At 36.0% G+C, this 21091-nt stretch overlaps 1 protein-coding gene across 1 annotated transcript in view; it reads right to left on the bottom strand.

Moving 5' to 3' along the window:
• Positions 1 to 21091, bottom strand: part of LOC149923018 (uncharacterized) — a 103297-nt gene that overhangs the window by 39183 nt on the left and 43023 nt on the right. The gene's annotated exons all lie outside the window — the stretch shown is intronic.

Raw genomic sequence — 21091 nt, 5'->3', positions numbered from 1 at the left:
ATTATTGAAAAATATATAGAAAAATTTCTAGAAAAATATATAGAAAAATTTCTAGAAAAATATATAGAAAAATTTCTAGAAAAATATATAGAAAAATTTATTGTAAAATATATAGAAAAAATTAATGAATTGACATCGGGCTATTTAGGTTCTTTAGAAAAAATATAGAAATATTTATTGAAAAATATATTGAAAAATTTATTGAAAATTATATAGAAATGAATTATTGAAAAATATATAGAAAAATTTATTGAAAATTATATAGAAATAATTATTGAAAAATATATATAGAAAAATTTATTTAAAATTATATAGAAAAATATATAGAAAAATTTATGGTAAAATATATAGAAAAATTTATTGAAATTTATATAGAAAAAGTTATATAGAAAAAGTTATATAGAAAAAGTTATATCGAAAAAGTTATATCGAAAAAGTTATATACAATGTATGGAAAATTTATTGAAAAATACATAGAACAATGTATCGAAAATATATAGAAAAAGTATGGAAGATATATAGAAAAAGTATGGAAGATATATAGAAAAAAGTATGGAAAATTAATAGAAAAAGTATGGAAAAAATTTAAAAACATTAATTAACATATGGTCGTAAATATAAGTAGTAAACAATTCAATATTTCAAAAAAACCCCATTCTGCTCGTTTCGTTTCTTTAATTCCAGGGGGCGGTCTATAACGTACGCGCATAGCGATGGCAAAACTTTGCTTGTTTCTTAAGGCGATATATATTTTTGCATATATCGCGTATCATTTGAATTGGAAATTTTTTCGTGGGTATTTTCGGGCAGCCCACCTTGCCTTCGCATATATTTGGCCTCCATTTCCATCTTAAAGGCTTTATTTTGATACTCTGGAACATTTTTGGCTTTCTAACCGAACGCTGTACGTGTTCGATGTATCTAGCCTTTTTTGCCTATCACGGAAAACTTCGCTCGCGTAATTTTAAACGGCTGTTTGGAATGCGCGCTTCTAAAGGCTTCCAGGCGAGGGTTGGTCGCGAACAGGTGATCGTAATGAAGATTTTTCCCCGAATATCATTTGCATATAAAGATCCTCTCAGTCCATAAACTCCTTCGACTCTTTTAAACGAACTTTCGTACTTTTTTTTAAAGAATTTAAAAGCTTGGATTTGTTTCAGCTACAGTTTATAAGGTTGGAACTTAAAGAGGATTATAGAGATTTTTTCACCCATTTTAAATTAAATTTATCGTTAATTCAAAATCCTTTAAATGGATAATCCTCTAACTGATGTGGAACTATGTCGGTACTTATTCATTTTTAAACTTCTCGATTGTTCCGCAACTTAGAAATATTCAAATTTCAATTACTAGAATAAAAAAAATATTTTAAACGGAATCAGAATAAAAATTCTAATCTGACTTTTAATCCTCGTAACTCTCATTTTATCGAAATCGGTTATGAACATTTAATAATGCTAATTTAAATTTTAAAATTAAATCTATTATGAACGTTTCCTTAAAATATTTTAGGTTTATCTTTCCTATCGTCTTAATAGGTTTCTGACAAAATATTTAATACACATTTCTAATATCCTAAATTCTATTCAAGATAAAAACTTTAAATTGTATTTTTATAGCGGATTTTTCTATTAATAACTTCATGAACTTTGAACTATTAAATATTTTACCGTAGCTATATCGTTTTGAATTAATATAAAATAATGAAAAATTATATTTGAAATGTATAATTTTAAGATAATTTGGATTTAAAAATTTCATATCGTAAAAATTTTAATAATTAATTATTAATTTTAAACTTTTGTTAATATTTAAAATTTAAAATTTCCGGTTGATCTTTGCTGTAGTAAAATAGGTTATTGATCAAATATTTTATAAACAATTTTAATATCCTAAATTTCCTTCAAGATAAAATTTTATTTTGTAAAGTTAATTTTTCAATTTAATATCTTCATAGACAAAATATTATTAAATATTTTAACGTAGCTATATCGTTTCAAATTAATTTTAAATGTTAATAATATGTAAAATGATATTTATAATGTATAATTTTAAAATATTTTCATTTTAAACTCCATACCGTCTAAATTTGAATAATTAATTATAAATTTCAATCATTTGTAAATATTTAAAATTTAAAATTTCCTGATTAATATTTCGAAAAAGCGAGTTAAAAACTAGTTGTCTTCGAGACGCGAATATTTTTAATTAAAAACTTTGTTTTCTGGCGAAGATGCGCCATTGTTTTCAAGCTTTTAATTCAAAGTTCGGGTCCGGCTTTATGCTGGAATCTGTTAAATATGCATGAAGTTCTACCCCTCCCACGTCTAATAATAAGCCCGCGATGCCAACGAGTTTGGGGTTGAGGGAATTTTATGAATTATCGTATATATGTTCGAAGGGTGGACTTTTAAAACTATTCACCGAGAGGGGGGAGGGGGGGAGGATAATAAACAAAAGGCTGAGAGTTGGCCCACAAAGGGTTTCGAGGTAGGAACAAGAGGGAATTAATATTCGCAGGGGGGTAAGGGGGTAGAAGAGTCAAAAATCGGAAAGCACCGCTTCCCGATTCCATTCCGTTTGAGTAATCGCGGAAAATTCAAACTCAAACACAAACGCGCTGCCAGGTTTGCCGATCAAAACTTTCTGCCTTTTGCCGCCGGTTTGAATGCCAAGAATGAAAAAGGGGGGGGGGGGGATGGCGGTTATTGGTCGTGTACAGGGCTGCCAGATCAGTGATGGGCACCGCTCCTCTCATCGTGAGAGCTTTTGTTATTATGGGCGAAATTGAGCGGCAAAATATGTTTTAAAAGAGCTTGGAACGAAAATGAGAGGAGCGCCAATTTCAGCGCTCAAAAAAGAACGAAAAGAGACGAGCTCCAATTTCAGCGCTTTAAAAAGAGCGAAAAGAGTGCTTATTTTACCGCTCACAAAGAGCGAAAAGAGAGGAGAGCCGATTTTACCTCCCAAAAAAGAGAGGAAAGAGAGGAGCGACAATTTCAGAGCTCAAAAAAGAGCGGAAAGTGAGGAGCGCCGATTTTACCGCCCAAAAAAGAGCGAAAAGAGAGGAGTGCCCATTTTACTGCTCAAAATAGAGCGAAAAGAGAGAAGCGACGATTTTACCGCTCAAACAATAGGGAAAACAGAGGAGCGCCGATTTTACCACCCAAAAATGCGTGAGCGTGAGCGGCTATTAGGCTAGTGAGTGCGAGCTAGTGAGCTGAGCGGCTATTAGGCTAGTGAGTGCGAGCTAGTGAGCTGAGCGGCTCTTTGACGAAAATGCCCAACACTGAACCAGATTATAGTGATTATGGCCAAAGTTTCGGGGTTTTGTGTTGATGGATCTCAATTTTGACATTTTATTATAATATCGTTTAACATTTGTTAGAATTAAAATAAGAATTTTATCACTCTGTAGCTCAATTTCTTTATTGGTAAAGATCGTACGGATTAGGTTAATTATGTCTAAACAAAAATTAAACTTTAAATGACTACAAATAGATCACATAGGAGCTAACTCAAATTCACCCGAAATTTTTCGAATCATTCGGTAGCCCTTTAATTATTGAACATTTCAAAAAATCTTTTCAAAATTTTTAAAGATAATAACCTAATGAAACTTTAAAAAAAATCCAGCCTGATATGTAACAGAACGAGAAGAAATACAAATGTTTACGTTTGAGACCAGGTAAAATACATTTCGAACGTCTACACATTTTTAAATTTAACTGCACAATTTATACTATTTACCATTTATTTACAGTTTTATAGTTATACAATTTTTAAGAGAGTTTATAATTTTACAATTTTTAAGAGAGCTTATAATATTACAATTTTTATAACAGTTTGTAGTTTAAATATTTTTTTTTAATTTTTGTATTTATTTTTAGTAGACCTTTTATAATTTAAAAGCCTTTGGTTTGCGTATAAATATCTTATATTTTCCGTAACCTGTGAAATTTTTTCGCGTGATTTGGGGATATTTTGCTCCGCAATTTCGGGAGTAGAAGCAATGAAAAGGGTCTTATAATAAAAGGCCGAAAGGGAAGCTTGAAATTGATCTCTAGCCTCTTTCCCGGCACCCCGCTACGCAAATGCGTCGGCTGATCCATAAAAGTGTTGGTGTTTTCACTCTTCTATTGGAACTTTGAAAGCGGCGTTTTAAGGCATTTCTTGGAAGGGTCCAAAATAAGGATATAATGAATAGAAGCAACCACAAAAACCCGTATAGATAGCCTTCGAATATGTCCACGGCAATGCCGACTAGATTAAGTCTCGATAACGGCAGCTGCAGTCTCTATTTTTGCGTCTTTTCACGAGCCTTTGCCCTCCTCCTGCCACCTAGGAGCAACAAACACAGCATCCCACGCAAGGAGAACGCAACCCGTCAAAAGCCGTGCATTTTCGTGTGTACATTTTTCATTGGTTAGTCTAGGAGCAACAAACAGAACACCCCACACAAGGAGAACGCAACCCTTCAAAAATCGTGGATTTTCTTGTGTACATTTTTCATTGGCTAGACGCTTTAGCGCCTGCTGCCGTCGGAAGGGGGAAATTCGGAAAATGTCTTCCCCCCCGCCCGTAAAACGTTCAGCATAAAGGCTCGTACACAACCCTTCGTTAGCGTGTTTAAAGGCTAGCTGCGTTCTCCTTGTGTTTGTTGCTCCTAGGTTAGACGCTTTAGCGCCTGCTGCCGTCGGAAGGGGAAAATTCGAAAATGTCTTCCCCCTTTCCATAAATTGTTCAGCGTAAAGGTTCGTCCAATGAAATTTGTACACGACACTGCGTTGGCGTGTTTAAAGGCTAGCTGCGTTCTCTTTGTGTTTGCTACTCCTAGCTAAAACGAAGGTCTATCGGTATAAAATTATGGCTCGCTTTCTAAGCAGTTAATTAGAAGCCAGCCTATGAAATGACGCTTGTTTAGACTATAATGTATCCTAAGCTTTGGTCGACTAGTTAAAGGCGTATAGAATGTAAATAGACTGGCGTGGTTCATTATCCTTCGACTAATAAGAGTTTGATTGGAAACCCTCGAGATTCCAAAATGAATTCTTGACGCTAACGAGAAAGAGCGTCGGCTGCTGTCGATTGCGTCCCTTTGCTCTTTTTATTCGTTTCTTTTTCCCGAATGGCGCCAGCGACCTCTGCCGGTGCCATTATCGATCTCTTTTTAGATTCCCTGATAAACGTAATTGCGAATTATAATTCATTTGAGCCCTCTCTCTGTTTGAGAAGGATTTATTTTTCCGTACCCTAATTATTACGTTTAATAGCTTTTAAGGCCGCTTTGGGAATGAAGAATCCACCCCGTTTGGTGAAGCTGGAACCAGGGCCGTCTTTACGTGATTGGGGGCCCCTGGGCAAAGCGATACGCGGGGCCCCTAATAATTCCAGTCAATTTCTTAAAGGCCTAGGTTTTTTTCTGCTGGTCCCCCTTTAAATTAACTTATTGGAGCACAAATAAACCGGTGGTAGGCCAACCGCTGAACATGTTGGCCTAATTTAAAGGGGGGCAGGCAGAAGAAAAACTAGGCTTTTAACCTCCAATGCAAAGTCCATCGTCGCCCTAATCTTCAAATATTGGTTCAAATAAAAAAATGCGATGGTCTACACCGTCTATATCACGAAAAGACATGTTTTAGATAGTTTAAAAATTTGTAAAATGTAAATAGACAATACTACAATTTAAAAAATGTGAAACCACAATATTTGTGAGATTCATCTTCTTCACCTTACAAAAGTTGAAAATGGGGCCCTCCAGAATCTTGGGGCCCTAGGGCAGTGCCCTATTTGCCCAATGGGAAAGACGGCACTGGCTGGAACACATCCCCCCTTCGTACATAGATGGCGTTGGGAGGGCTCATCCTGTAAATTAACTTTGTTCTGAACACCGGAGTATCGGGTGTGGAACACTTTTACAGGCGCATTGTCGGCCTAATTAGATATTTTCTATTTCATTTTTACGATACCTTTTAAGAAAGTAGAGTTTAATTATTTCCCCCGAGCTCTTCGGTTTCCTTTTTCCATAAAAACTTGTAGAGGTTATCGGTAATAGTTAGTATAAATTGAACTACGTAGATATGGCATTAGTAGGGATAATCTTGTTAATTAACTTCACCCTGAACACCGGAGTACCACGTATGGAACATTTCTAGAGGCGTACTGTAGACCAAATTAGATATACTTATATTTAAGAAGAAAGTAGGGTTTAGTTAATTTTAAACGTAGACGTTTAACTACGTAGATGTGGCATCAGTAGGGGCAAAAGTAACATAATAAGAATAAGTATGACACTTCCTATTGCTTTAATGCTAATTTTCTAACCGAACCTTTTTTCGGTACTGATACTCTCTTCAAGCTGTGACTTGGACTCGCGACTTACCATTTTGGATGACTACGTTTTGATAAAAATTTAAGCCTAATATCGGAGAGCACGTTCTGGAGTAGCGAGGGGCTTTGGCTTTGTTTTGAAGCCCGCGTGCGAATCACTCGTGATAAAAAAAAAACATGAGCTCGTGGCGCCGAGAAAAACGTTTTTAATTTTTATCATTTTAGCCTAATATTCCGCCTATCTATCGGAAACTAGATATTTCGGCTTAGCGGAAGTCTCGCATATTTTAGAGACTAGAGGGCTCTGTGCTGAAAATCATCTTGATTACGCAATAACTATGAAAATCAGTTTGGTTGTAAATCTCGTTAATTTTCATACTTATTGTTATTATGTTACTTATGGTAGGGCTGATCCTGTTAATTAACTTCACCCTGAACACCGGAGTATCACGTATAGAACATTTCCAGAGGCGTACTGTAGACCAAATTAGATATAGTTATATTTCAGAAGAAAGTAGGGTTTAGTTAATTTTAAACGTAGACGTTTAACTACGTAGATGTGGCATTAGTAGGGCTAATCCTGTAAATCAACACCATGGTATCGCGTGTGGAACACTTCCAAAGGCCCTCGGTATTACAAATTATTGTATTTATCTTTTACGAAGGAAGCACGGTTTCATTAATTTTAAACGAAGACATTTTACGCACGTAGAAGATGTGGCTTAAAGTATTTGGCAGTTAAAAGATAAGAAAATCCAGAACAATAAAGAATACAAAGCCGAACCATTTATCACTTCATTCTTTTTCCCAAAGACACTTAAATGGGTGCTTTAGATTCACATAGAAAAAGTTAGAAAATCGCCCAAGTATTGGGAATGGTTAAAATCGAGGTTTTTCATCGATGTTTTTCACTAGGAAAAAATATAACGTCCACTCCGAGAGAAAGCAGTTTTCTGATGGATTTCTAACGACCAAATTTCGAATTTGGTGCAAAATATTAACTTATACGGATGTTGTATCCAGTGAAGTTGAAAGCCTTTTTTTCAACTCGAAGCTTAGTAGACCGTTAAATAATGTCTTTAGGAGGTAAACCTAATTTTTGGTCCCACAAAATTTATCTCTTTATAGGATTTCCTTTAAAGTTACTGATTTGAATATTTCGCTATTTAAGAGTTATTTTATTCAGTTTCTACGATTAAATAAATTCAAAAGCTTAAGAAGATATCTTTGTTAATTTAGTTTTGCCCTTAATGTACAATGTGCACGTATAATAACCAGTGTTACTGGGATCAAAAGGAAATAAAAAACTTTTCAAAGTCTTAATATATGTAAAGTAATAGAAAACCTTTTGTATAGCTGATGGCGTAGAATACGTTTTTTCGCTTAGCGTTTCTTGATGGGGATTACTCGATAAATATTATATGTCTTATCTTTCTCCGCACGTGGGATTGGAGAGGTGGCAATAAAACGTGTTCAACATACAAGTAAGCATTTTTACCGCCAGTACGTGTTGGAGTCGGTACGTGCGGGTGTTATATAAATGGAGATTATCTCTTTGCTGCCAAAAGAAAAGTTCGATTCTGGCTCATACTAAGATAATGTTTCCCTATAAAATGTTTACCTTTGTTCCCTGAATATCTAACGCGCTGCTGGGTCGCCTAATAAAGTATACATGTATATGGGTTAGAGTCAGGCAGTTAATTCGGCCTTTGGTTTCATGAATTTATAATTTTTCAATTAGCTTTATTCTCTTCTCAACTCGTTGTGACTCTTTGATAATTAAAATTCCCACAGTTGCTCCATCTGTAGGTGACGTTTAGAATTAATTAAACGAATAATTTAGATCTTGAACCAAATGAAATTTTTTTAAAAACCGTATTTTTATTTTGACATATAAAGGGTTTTCTAATTTGCGTAAATTTCCGGGTTTATTTAAGATAAATTTAAGATTTCATGGTTTTGAAAAATGTATTTGTAAGCCGAAGGTGGTAGAGAACGTTGTAGAGAATACTTGAAAATGTAAAATTTAAAACGGTCAAATAAAGTCTTATTTTTCACTAACAATTTTAAGATATGATTGTATAAAAATCAAACAAAATTATTCATTATTTTATATGAAACATTTAATCAGTCAAAAAAATTAAAATTTATAAGTAGGGCTCAATGATACTTCCGTTAGCCGTGATTCAGGTATCAGCTTACATCGTTTCTTCCAATCCCTCGCCAAAGGAAGGAAACTCCATAACTGATCGAAATTGATGTGGAGGCGCTCCATCATGTTGGATCCTTATCCATTTGAAATTCACCAAAGGAATGTCGTTGAACGCGTTCGATACTTACAAGGAGACTTCCCGAAGTGTAACCCACCGATTTTGTTCAAACTTGGGGGATTGGTAGACCTTCATGTAACTTGAAAAATCCTAAAGGGAATTTATTCAATGGTCAACCGTTTTGCCATGGCAACGAAAAATGTTTTTGGCAACAACAAATGGAAATTTTCCCATTGAAAATAACATGGGATTCTGACTGATTTCTAGGACCCCCCTGTGAAAAATTTTAACAAATTTCAAAATTTCTAAAATGCCAAAAATAGAAAAAATAGATAAAAATTGACCAAAAAAAAACATCAAAATTGATCAACTTTTGATCAATTTGAGGTCAAAATCCCATGTTATTTTCAATGGGAAAATTTAATATTTTGTGTTGTCAAAAAACATTTTTCGTTGCCATTACAAAACGGTTGTCCATTGAATAAATTCCCTTTAGGATTTTTCAAGTTACATGAAGGTCTACCAATCCCCCGAGTTTGAACAAAATCGGTGGGTTACACTTCGGGATGTCTCCTTGTTAGTTCAGCAGAAATGATAAGTAATTCTGCATATCCACACGATTGAGTAATAGTAAGTGTAGGGAGCTGTTGGCTCGCGTGGCATGAAGGGCTTGCCACCACCCTCCTACGCATTAGGACCGATTACAGTGAGTACAACCTTTGGTTATGCCAAATCTGTAATCGATTACGAAATCACTTTAGTACAGTTAAATCTACGGGCTTGTACACCGATTACGGATTGTGGTCAGACCCTCGAACTGCTCTCACGTTGTATCGATATTGGAATTGGTGGGGATTAGGGAATAACCAGGTTCCATCTCTTGAAAATGAACAATCTTTGGACACTTGGAGTTGATTGAGAAAATCCGGGTTTCCACCAAAGATGATAATAAACCTGTATCTATATCATGAATATCTTAAAATGGATGGAAATGTCCTCCAGACACAGTTCGTTGAAAACCCAAGTCGTCGCTTGCTCTTCTAATACTTGATTGAGGGTATGCAACACAATAGGCTAGGACTGTGTCTTCCATGTTGATGTTACGATGAGCTGCTCCACGGAACCTGGGTTTGCCGTTTCCAGTATTGTAGAAATCTTGATAGTCTCCGAGAACTCTAGTAAAATGCTCGACTATGAAAGCGCGTTTTTCATAAGTATAAAGAGGTATAATTCAGTTGACTCGTAGTAACTTCATTTTTAAGGAAGGAGTCACATAAATCATAAATGGAAAGCTCTGAACAAAGCATTAAAATGTGAAAATCATATTTTCCGAAACTCTAATTTTAAACTCTAATTTTTACTTATCTTTATAGTAAAAAACGAAGGCATCATTAAATATAGATTAAACGAGGTTCTGGAAAAGCTGTTTCTCTCTTATATTGATTCATATCCTCAAAACAATAAGCCTTTTACGATCTATACGTTTTAGAGAATGTTCTACAACGTTCTCGTTGAAACCTTTGTCTACCACCTACCGGTGAAAAACTGTGAAATCTTGTTAAAGGTTTTTGGAATTCATAAAATAAAGCTTTCCTTGCTTACTAAATATACCTTAAAGCAACTGTCGGCTCTATCATTGCCACCTGTATTAAGAAAAGGCCCCTGTTATTAGAAATGGCCATGAATCTATCCGAATCTTCGAATAAAATGACTTTCGTGGAGAGCGTGGAGCCATCTTTTAATGGGAACGGAAGCTAAAATTCAAAATAGCGAACCAATAACGTCGTCAGAGAGCCATTATAGAGTATTATATTTAGACCACTTTTACTCTACTTAGTCAACTTTAACCTAAATTATATATCCCATATAAAATATATTGTAAACAATTACTATAATTGAAGTTATTGACAAATTTACAAACTAGCCAATCAACGCGAAGCATACTTTTATGTCCCGCCTTTTGGGTCAAAATGTAGCTTCAGCATCTTGTTTTGATTTCGACGCTAGCGACATCTGTTGAAAAAAGAGCTACTTCACCTAGAGCCGACACTTGCTTTAAACAGTTTTCAAGAAAAATGCACCTTCAGATCATATTAGACCACCATGTATTCGGTTGAATTAAACAGCGAAGGATTATGTAGTTTCATTGGGCAAATGTTTTAATAAATTGGAAAATTATGCCTGATTGTGCAACTTCAGAGTTTAACATTAAGAACCCATTAATAACTTGATAGTTTGAAATTTTTGTGTCAATTCTCAAGTCTATCAAAAATTAATTCTTTAATAATATGGTAATTAAGAGAGAGATATACAAGTGGTCCACGAAAAAACGATAAATAACTGAAAAACATTTTTTTAAATTTCCAATTTCTATGGAACATTCTTCGTGCAGGGGGACATTTACTAGTGAAAAATTGAATGACCTTGAACGGTGTCTTCAAGGTCATTCAAAACCTATCTCGAGGACCGTTGGGTTTACGGATTTGGTACCAATAAGAAAGTTGGTGCTCGCCATATTATTAGATCAAATAACTTTGATTTGACCAAATTTGACCAATCAGAAGCCGATAAATTGAAGGTTAATGAATTGAACCTGATTTCAGTACGATTGCTTGTCATGATAACAAAAAAGAATAACTAATGCCTTCCGTGACATTTCAATTGAAATGTTGAACAACACTATGAACTCCGTCTTTAAACGAGCTCAAGCATGTATCGTAGCCGACGGTGGCATAATTGAACCGTTGTAAACTATTATGTATTTATTTGATTTAGTCACCTTAAAACTAATCAGATTACTTTATTATCAAACACTGAATTCATTAACCTTCAATTTATCGGCTTCTGATTGGTCAAATTTGGTCAGCTTTAAATTATTTGAACAAATAATTTGGCGAGTAATAACTTTCTAATTGGAACCTAATCCGCAAACCTAACTGTTCTCGAGATAGTTTTTGAATGACCTTGAAGACATGGTTGAAGTTCATTTAATTTTACACTAGCAAATGTTCCCAAGCACGAGGAATGTTCCATAGAAAAAAAAAACGTTTTTCAGTTATTTTATAATTTTTAGTTTTTTTAGTGAACACCCTGTATATATTACATTTGGTTTGTGCTCAATAAAGTTAAGTCTTCACTACCGCACGTGCACCCTATTGCTTTTCAACATTCTAATTTTAGAAAGTACTCAGATCGAATTTATATTTCTATTGATCTTTGTTTCTTATAAAGTTTTGTTTCTAAGCTAGTTAGACTTATGAAAAAACCATATACCACTAGTCCGAACAAATCCGGACGAAAATGCCACTAGAATTTCAAATATTCTTTACAAGTCTAACACGTCAATATATATTTTTTGCGAGGAAACTGTGGATCACGCTTTCGCACTCCGGAACCTTCTTTTCCGAAGATCTATGTCTTTGGCTTTGTTTACTAATCTGTAGTATCCACTCAAGGGCTGGGATTTTTGTTTGCCCAAAGTCTTATGGTATAAAATTTCCGTGGCCAAAGCCGGAACGCCTTTTTTGAGTAAAACTTTTCCAAGGAGCCGAACGGAAATTTTTTCCTCATGCCCAGCCCAAGTTTCTTCAACTATATTACCTCTCGTATTACTCTCACCCGACAGCGCGAACGAGGTTCGATTATAGGGTGCAGTTTACGTAGGCTATCTACGTTCTCTATCTACTCTCGAGGCGGAGTATCTTGTTAAGCCCGGAGCGTTTAAAACCCCGCTATTGAGCCGAAACTGGAAGCTTGCGTGTTTGCTTTGGGGATCTGCATCTGGAGAGTGCCCACCGGCTTACGTAGAGCCCTCCCGTCTATTCTATTTTGATAGGAATACCTCAAATTTAAAAGAAAAACTTATGGTATTACGATATCCGACAGTGTGGGGAGTGTCTTTTTCTGGACTGTCAATTCACTAACCTCCATGGTTATTTTTACGTCCTGATCTGTTTAAAAATGTGTCAATACATAATAAATTAGCATAATTTACGTCGTGGGCTGTCTATTTAGCATCTATTATACTTACAAGGAGACTACCCGAGGTGTTACACACCGATTTTGTTCAAACTCGGGGGATTGGTAGACCTTCATGTAACTTGAAAAATCCTAAAGGGATTTTATTCAATGGGCAACGTGTTTGCCATGGCAACGAAAAATATTTTTGGCAACAACAAATGGAAATTTTCCCATTGAAAATAACATGGGATTCTGACTGATTCCTAGGACCCCCCTGTGAAAAATTTTAACAAATTTCTAAATTTCTAAAATGCCAAAAATAGAAAAAATAGATAAAAATTGACCAAAAAAACACCAAAATTGATCAACTTTTGATCAATTTGAGGTCAAAATCCCATGTTATTTTCAATGGGAAAATTTAATATTTTGTGTTGTCAAAAAACATTTTTCGTTGCCATTACAAAATGGTTGCCCATTGAATAAAATCCCTTTAGGATTTTTCAAGTTACATGAAGGTCTACCAATGCCCCGAGTTTGAACAAAATCGGTGTGTAACACCTCGGGTAGTCTCCTTGTTAGTATTTAAGCTCTAAGTCTTCTAGAAAATTAACCCCATTTGCTAATGGTGCCATAAACAATTAAGTCTTTACCGAAGAATGTTCAAAATAAATCATTGATAAGAAGTGCGTTTTTTTTCTTGGTTTTCTTTTAGAATTATTCGAATCTTCAAAGTAGGGTTTGAATGGAGCAGCTTTAAGCCTTGGCTTAGAATATTTCTTTCCAAAAAAGCAAAAATTCCGAAGCCCAAAAAAAGCCATTTGCTAGCGCATTTATTTTATAAAATATAGTGGAGAGTTTGAAAACGCGCGATGTTCGTCTATAGAAGAACGAAGAAGATTTAATGGTGGTTTAACCATCTCATTTTTTAGAGCCGAGTTTTCTTAGAGCGTGATGACCACTCTTACCTTTTTGGATAAAGTACATAGCTGATATGATTCAAGAAATAGTTCTCTCCCAACTTTCAAAAGAATGTTTCATTCTTGGCATACGCGTCTTAGTAAATTGCACTCGGCCGCGGTCCTTTAAAAAAGACAGACTCATATTTTTCTATTCATTTTGTTTTTCTTTGACCCGGAAAGGTACATTTTGGGGTCGTTTTTATTTTAGGAAACCACCCTGTTTCACGAGAGAAACTTTCAAATTCGTTTTGTGTGTTTGGTTTAAATCGGAAATTATACGCGTGTACACTTGGAATGTCTAAGAAACAGGTGGAGCTTAAAGACGTAACACGTCTTTATTAAGTTCATTGGCTAGCCATAGCCGCCGCGGAAAAATGTAAGACATTCACTAGAAAAGAAAAAACTTACTAGTAAATGGATTAAGGTCTGGCTGAATTTAAAATGATTTTCACAAAATTGATCTAGTACCTAATAGATTTAGAAAGATGACCATAGTGTCGAATCGGTGCCGAGTTTAACAAACATTTCTTGGACCATATAGTGTCGAATCGGTGCCGAGTTTAACAAAAAATTCTTGGACCATAGTGTCGAATCGGTGCCGAGTTTAACAAAAATTTCTTTGACCATAGTGTCGAGTCGGTGCCGAGTTTAACAAAAATTTGATTTGAGTAGTATAAGGTGTGAAATCGTCTTGAGCCTCTGGCCACCTTGCCCGGTTACGCCATTCGCGTTTGAATGTTTATCTGCTAAAGCGCGCTTTCGCAGTCGATATATTTTGAAACAGCGTGTGTTTGAGTTGCCACGGTAACGACAACCTTTTTGTACCGGTCATCCTCGAAGGGTCGATCAAGGCCACAAAGACGTTTATTTTTAACTGTATTATTTAATTTGCCGTAGTAGATTGTTAGTTGAACCGTATTGAGTTTGGTTTTTCCGTGCCTAGAAAATCAATAGACAACATTGCATTTTTGCGCCGCGAAAAGTGGGAAGGTTTTAGGTCAGAATTTGAATCTAACCTATTCGTAAGACTCTATACTTAACCAACCAAGGGGAAATAAAGAGAGATACAGTCGTCCTTAAGCCTCGGCTTTGTTTCTAGCTACGCCTATTTTCGTTTCGGCTAGAATAAACAGATTCAGTCGGACAGCGGCTTTCGAGATTGTGTTCCTATTCAAATTGAGGTTAAAATGTCATTCATTTCTGTCGCTTCTTTTTACAGTCCATTGTAATATAAATAGCCCCTTTGTATCGTTTTACATAGTTTATTTTCCTTGTGAACCTACTTTAAACTTAGCTTCGTACGGTGTCAGATATCGTAAGGCTTTTTTTCTGGGAAATCATTAATTTTATTTTACTATATATATATATTTATTTATATATATATATATATATATATATATATATATATATATATATATATATATAGGTTATAAAAGAAGGGATAATATATATCAACATCAAATATCTGAGAGTCAGAATTGACCTATAAAGTAACATTGACCTTATTGTTTAGATGTATCGGGCGCGTCACTAGTGCCGTAGACGTTTCACTATGATATCCCATAGACGCTAGCATTTAGGAGCATCAAACACAGCATCCCCCACCAGGAGAACGCAACACGTCAAAAGTCGTTCATTTTCTAGCGTACATTTTTCATTGGTTAGACGCTTTAGCGCCTGCTGCCGTCGGAAGGGGAAATTTGGAAATTGCCTTCCCCTTTTCCGTAAAACATTCAACGTAAAGGCTCGTTAAATGAAATTTGCACAGAACACTGCGTTAACGTGTTTAAAGGCTAGCTGCGTTCTCCTTGTGTTTGTTGCTCCTAGCTAGCATAAACTCTATTCATGTCTTATTCAACTTGTTAAAAAGCTCCACGCGCGTCTGGATATTTTCGCGTAAATGGGCTCGAGCGATTTCGCGCGTGCTCCCCGAAATAAAAACAATGCACGAGCCTTTTACGTTAAAATATTAAAGAGCGCGTGGGACATTTTAACAAGTTGAACAAGACACGAATTAAAATTCAAAGAGTCGTTCTTTTTATAAAGATCTAAGCTTCAAAACTGAACTGAACTCCTACGTATCTCGTGACGAAAGCGATACATTAAAACAAGTTCGGCAAATGACTTTATAGAAAGGCTTATTGGAAAAATTCTTGGAATGAACTGCGGGAGTAGCCATTATGTCAGGGAACGAAAAAAATAATAAAATGAAATGACGTTATCATCATTGTCAGTCTCTCCGACGTTTCCGCCGCTCCCCCTGGTGGCGTAAAACAGCGCCAAAGTGAATTTGGGGAAAATTGTCCTTTCTAGTAAGAATTTAGAGAATATATAGTCGGGTCAAAGATGCCTTCGTAAGGCGCTTTATCCGAGAGCCTTTGACGTTCCCTCCGATCAAGACGATGACAGCTGCTCTCACTTTCTCTAAATTGCAGGTTCCGTATTTTTAAAGAGTTGTCGATATATCTTCGATGGAACGAGTGTCTTAAGATGCAAGGCCAAATGGGCTCGTTATAAAATAATGGACGACACCTCCAGAGACTCGACTTTTCTCATTTATACAAGGACTATATCGGCAGGAATCCATACCTCTACTAGGAATGCTTATCCTGCCGTATCGTGCATGGTAAGATCACTCTGACGGCTTTGACCCCGCCTACAAGAAAAAAAATCCCCTTTGCGCGCGCACCCCTCTCACGTTGTTGTTTGTTAAGTTAACATAAGGACGTCAAATAAAACGTCAGCCACATCGAGACGAAAATCTGCCGCGAAAAAAATTCCAAGTAGAGGTATGGATTCCTGCCGTGGGAGATAGATTATGACGTCATATCATAGGTCATATCACTCTTAAGTATGCCATGAACGTATTTTTCTTTAATGAAACCTTGCTCACGGAATATGACGTAAATTACGTCACTTTCAACTCTTGACGAAAAAAAACGTCATCAACTTTATGTATTGGAAACTTCGAAAATCGACGAATTTTGTTTTTCACGGTAATCTTTTCAACAGTACAAGAAATAATTCCATTTACACTTCACTAATTGTATGTACCATATGAAACAAGGTATCATTGAATTTTCTTAATGGAAATGTTATACATAAGCTTACGGTCATATTAAAGAAACAAAATTTTAACCTTAAAATTATAATAAGTGTTTAAAGGGATTAGAATTTGTGTCGTGAAGACTCTTGTTAAACGAATAAAAATTAAAATATTAAATATTTTACGAAGTATTAGAAATACTTATATTTAAAAGTTTATTTCAACATACTACTGAAGACGGCACCAAATTTAACCACTGTTGTAAGATAACGAATTTAATTTTTGTGGCGTTGGATATAATTGGTTTGAGTTTAAAGGTAACTAGCGCCAATAAATCTGTTCCATTGCGCCGAATCCCATTCGACCGAAAAAACCGCACTTTGGCGGATTTAGGATTCGGTTTTATCCGTTTCAGCATCTGTCAGAACAGCATGCAGTGTTACCTAACCTAACCTAACCAGGCAATTTTTAAAGTGGTCAACTCATTTGCCCACTACCACCACAATTTCCTTTCCTTTCCTAAGCCTAACTATTCCTACTAAATTTTTTAAAGCAGACGAAAACTAAAAATTGTTATTATTTAGACACCCAGTTTTTATGCTATGCTATTTTATTAAATTTTATTAGATACAAATACAAATTTTAAGCAATTTATTTTTGACATAAATACAAAACCCGCCTTTGGGCTAATTTCATCAAAAACATTGGCGGAATTCGGTCTAATGGGAATTCGGTCGAATGGGATTCGGCGCAATGGGAAGATACCGCGCCAATCACCCTAGCTTAGAGTTGTAGTAAATTATGTTTCAATTTTTTATTATTCCGATTTGTGGATAATTTTCTGGAAAATATTCAGCATTTAATAGTTCTTCTTTAAATGTTGCTCCTACGTCACAGTCTCTTGCTTTTACAAGTCTACGAGCGCGCGCTACAGTCGCCAGAGGAATATAGCTTTTTCTAGAGCGTGTGCAAATCGCTCGTGCGAAGAATATACTAATAAAATTGGGTCCTGTGACGTAAGAGCAACATTTTAACAAGTTGGGCAAGACCACTTTTTATTTTATAAAATCAACTATATTTCCGGAAAATTAACAACTCTACCCTAGCTTCTGTTAAACACGGCGGAGGAAATTAAAATGGAACTTTATACACCCCTAAGTTTCAAACTAAAGGGGTTATGTTAAATAACAAATATAGCTATAGTAAATATTTACGTTTTAACCACGTTTAATTACAAGCATAATAAGCAAATTTCATTTTATTTAGGCCCTAGAATGGCCGTGAATGCTTGTTTTAAAGCCTTAGTAAAACATCGGACGGAAAATTGCGAACGTTAGTCGCGAAGCAAACAGGGCAGACTGGCCGCATTTTCGTTTGACAAACTTCCTACTCGGCTACTGGCTAGCTGAGTTGTATCGCTTTTACGCTCGAAAATCACTCTAGATAGCGCTCGGAAGTGTCTAAGCGAACCTCGAACTCAGTTCCGAGCCGCAATGTAAACGCTCTAGGTGACGGAGAAGAGTCTCTTCCTTGTTTTAAGCTGGTAAATATTGGTGTCCTGGCTATTAGAATCCAGTACGAACGGCCTCTACCTATCAATTGACACTTTGGGTATAAACGCGATGACCTGTAACTTGAACTCTAGTGTCCCAACTACGAGTTGGACATTGTTGCTGTAAGTAGAGTTCGAAGCTCTACTGCGTGACGATAATAAGTCTTTGAATTTTAAGCAAGGTGATGGTGCCTTTAGAGGACTTTTATACGCGCGGTAAAGTGGTCAATTGAGGCTAATATTTCGGCTAAATCTATTTAATAAAATAAGTAAAAACGCTCTTTATAAACTGTCAATGAACTTTAAAAGTAAAAGATAATAATATGATTACTGGTACTACTCTTCCTGTTTGCTTCTTTTCCCAGAACGGGGAGTTTCAGGAAAGTCCAATTAGATTCTGTTTTGTTAGACGAGAAATGAAAGACAGCTGTATATTCCGAAGCCTATTCTCCCCAGGGAAATTAAGACACGGAATTAAAGGTAAATAGAATTTTTCAAAGCTCCCCTCCCTTCAACTCGTTTTTGTCAGATATTTGGAATTATTTTTCGTTGTTGCCCGATACAGACGGCCGACTTCCCAAACCTAGCTGTTCACTTGAAACTTTCTTTTCAAAAATCACTATCCCGTTCGCTCTAGCTCTAATATTTACGGTATTTAGGCCAGGAGATTTCGACGCGACGAAAGAGACCAAACAAATTTGAAAGGCGAAACTACGAGCTCTAATCTTAGTTTACCATTCGAGATGGAAAACTTTACGGCAAAAGTTTGTAAACAGAATCCATTCGGAATCGTAGGAAATCAACTTTTGAACTTGCGGCGTTCACTTGACGTGGTTTCCGTATAGTTTGTCGGATCGTGGACAAATTGAAAAAGAAATTTGTCGCGGAGTTTCTGGAAAGTATCCGTCGATGGTGCGGTGGCAGCGGGATTGTCAAGGACCTCCGACTCTGAGGCGCTCACTTCGTTAGCGTAAAAGCTTTTAGGGTTGAGACACCCTTAGAAGAGTAAGTTGTCCTCTTATTAAGGAAAAAGGGAATACGGAGAAAGGAGAGAGTGCCATCTAGCGCCATCTAGAGTCGACTGAAGCTGACAAAGATAGGACCCTAATATCGTGTTTCTTAACGAAACGGAGGAACACCGTAGTGAGCACTTTCTGATCGGAATTCCACTCTCTTCCTCGGTCTCGCCGTTTTCCTGATCAATTCAATTAGATTTCCCATATAATGTAGTCCTCGTTTCGATAGTTAGCTTCTGGTATATTCGTTCTAATCAAGACTCTTATATAGAATATATAAATCACCACAGCCTTTCATTCCCGGGATAATCTCGTTTTAAGCCCTTTTATTTCAATTTACGAGAGGCCGTCCTCGAAGCTAGTTTGTCACGCTGTAAAGGTTGATTCCTACCCTATCTAAGACTTGATTTAAACCTTCCGAAAGGTATCTAGATCCTGGTGCGTTTGGGTTCTAATTACGCTTCTTCGTGACGACGGAGTACGTGGCCTATACACCCATCTACTTAGAACTTTTTTTTGACAATCATTACCAGAAGAATGTTGCTTCAAAACGCGTGCCAAGAGGGAAAGGGGAATGACCATTAGAAGATTTAAATAAAGAGACGCGAAAGAAAGTGAGATGAAAAAATATCCCACTGAAGAGATATTCAAAGAATCCTCTTTTCCTAGTGGCGGCAGTCTCATTAGAATATTGAGAAATCTCTCCTTTGCTTACATACTTGGAGAGAGAAGAATGAATTCTATAGCTTGGCAAAGAGAGAGAGCGGAGTTTTAGTACGAGAGGGTCGGTCGGCCGGTATAAAAGACGCGAAATCGAGAAGAGGGTTTCACAAAAGACCGGAATTAGTCGAGATTCTTTTTAGTTTAAGACGAAGAAAGTGGACGAAATCGCCACGTTTACCTTTACTTTCGCTAATTTCTCTACTAATAGTTCTCGGTTAATACATTTTCAGACGAGGCTTATAAATCTGGGTTTAGTCGTGGTTTAGTTTATTTTTATATAGGAATATTTATATAACTGGTTAATATAAACTTGTAGAGATTTCGGTAATAGCATAAGTGACATAATAACAATAAGTATGACAATTCACGAGATTTACAACCAAATTGATTTTCATAATTATTGCGTAATCGAGATGTTTTTTCAGCACAGAGCCCTCTAGTGTCTAAAATACGCGAGACTTCCGCTAAGCCGAAATATCTGGTTTCCGATAGATAGGCGGAATATTAGGCTAAATGATTAAAATAAAAAAGTTTTTCTCGGCGCCACGAGCTCATGTTTTTTTTAATCACGAGTGATTCACACGCCGGCTTCAAAACAAAGCCAAAGCCCCTCGCGACTCCAGAACGTGCTCTCCGATATTAGGCTTAAATTTTTATCAAAACGTAGTCATCCAAAACGGTAAGTCGCGAGTCCAAGTCACAGCTTGAAGAGAGTATCAGTACCGATAAAAGGTTCGGTTAGAAAATTAGCATTAAAGCAATAGGAAGTGTCATACTTATTGTTATTATGTTACTTATGGTAATATTAAGTGTAGGGATCTTTGTTTCCGGATACCTGTTTAAAGGCATTATAAGTCGCTAGATGACTTGTGCCTATAAAGTGGTACCTTGGGTATTAGCCTAGCTCATTATTATTATTAATATTATTATTAAGTCTCTTCTGAAAGGCTTACCTTGGCAAAACAATGTCGAAATATTGAATCGGAATAAAAAAATTATTCGCTTTGTTTCGTCACTACTAAACGCGTTTCATTGTGACAAAACGGTTCGAAAATTATTTTGCGTTGTACTTAGTTGTATTATCATAAGTAATATAATAAAAATAAGGATGGCATATCCTGTTCTAACGACGCTAATTTCTTTAGTGATACTCTGTTTCAGCAATGACCACATAAATCATTGGCTGAAAACTAACGGTATTATGTTATTTATACTATTACGTTGCTTAGGGTATT

Source organism: Leiobunum rupestre, chromosome 11, assembly GCF_980474605.1.
Source record: "Leiobunum rupestre chromosome 11, qqLeiRupe1.1.hap1, whole genome shotgun sequence".
NCBI classification, from domain to species: Eukaryota; Metazoa; Arthropoda; class Arachnida; order Opiliones; family Sclerosomatidae; genus Leiobunum; species Leiobunum rupestre.
Note: the sequence above shows the minus strand (reverse complement) of the source record. Positions and strands in the feature narration are given on the sequence as shown.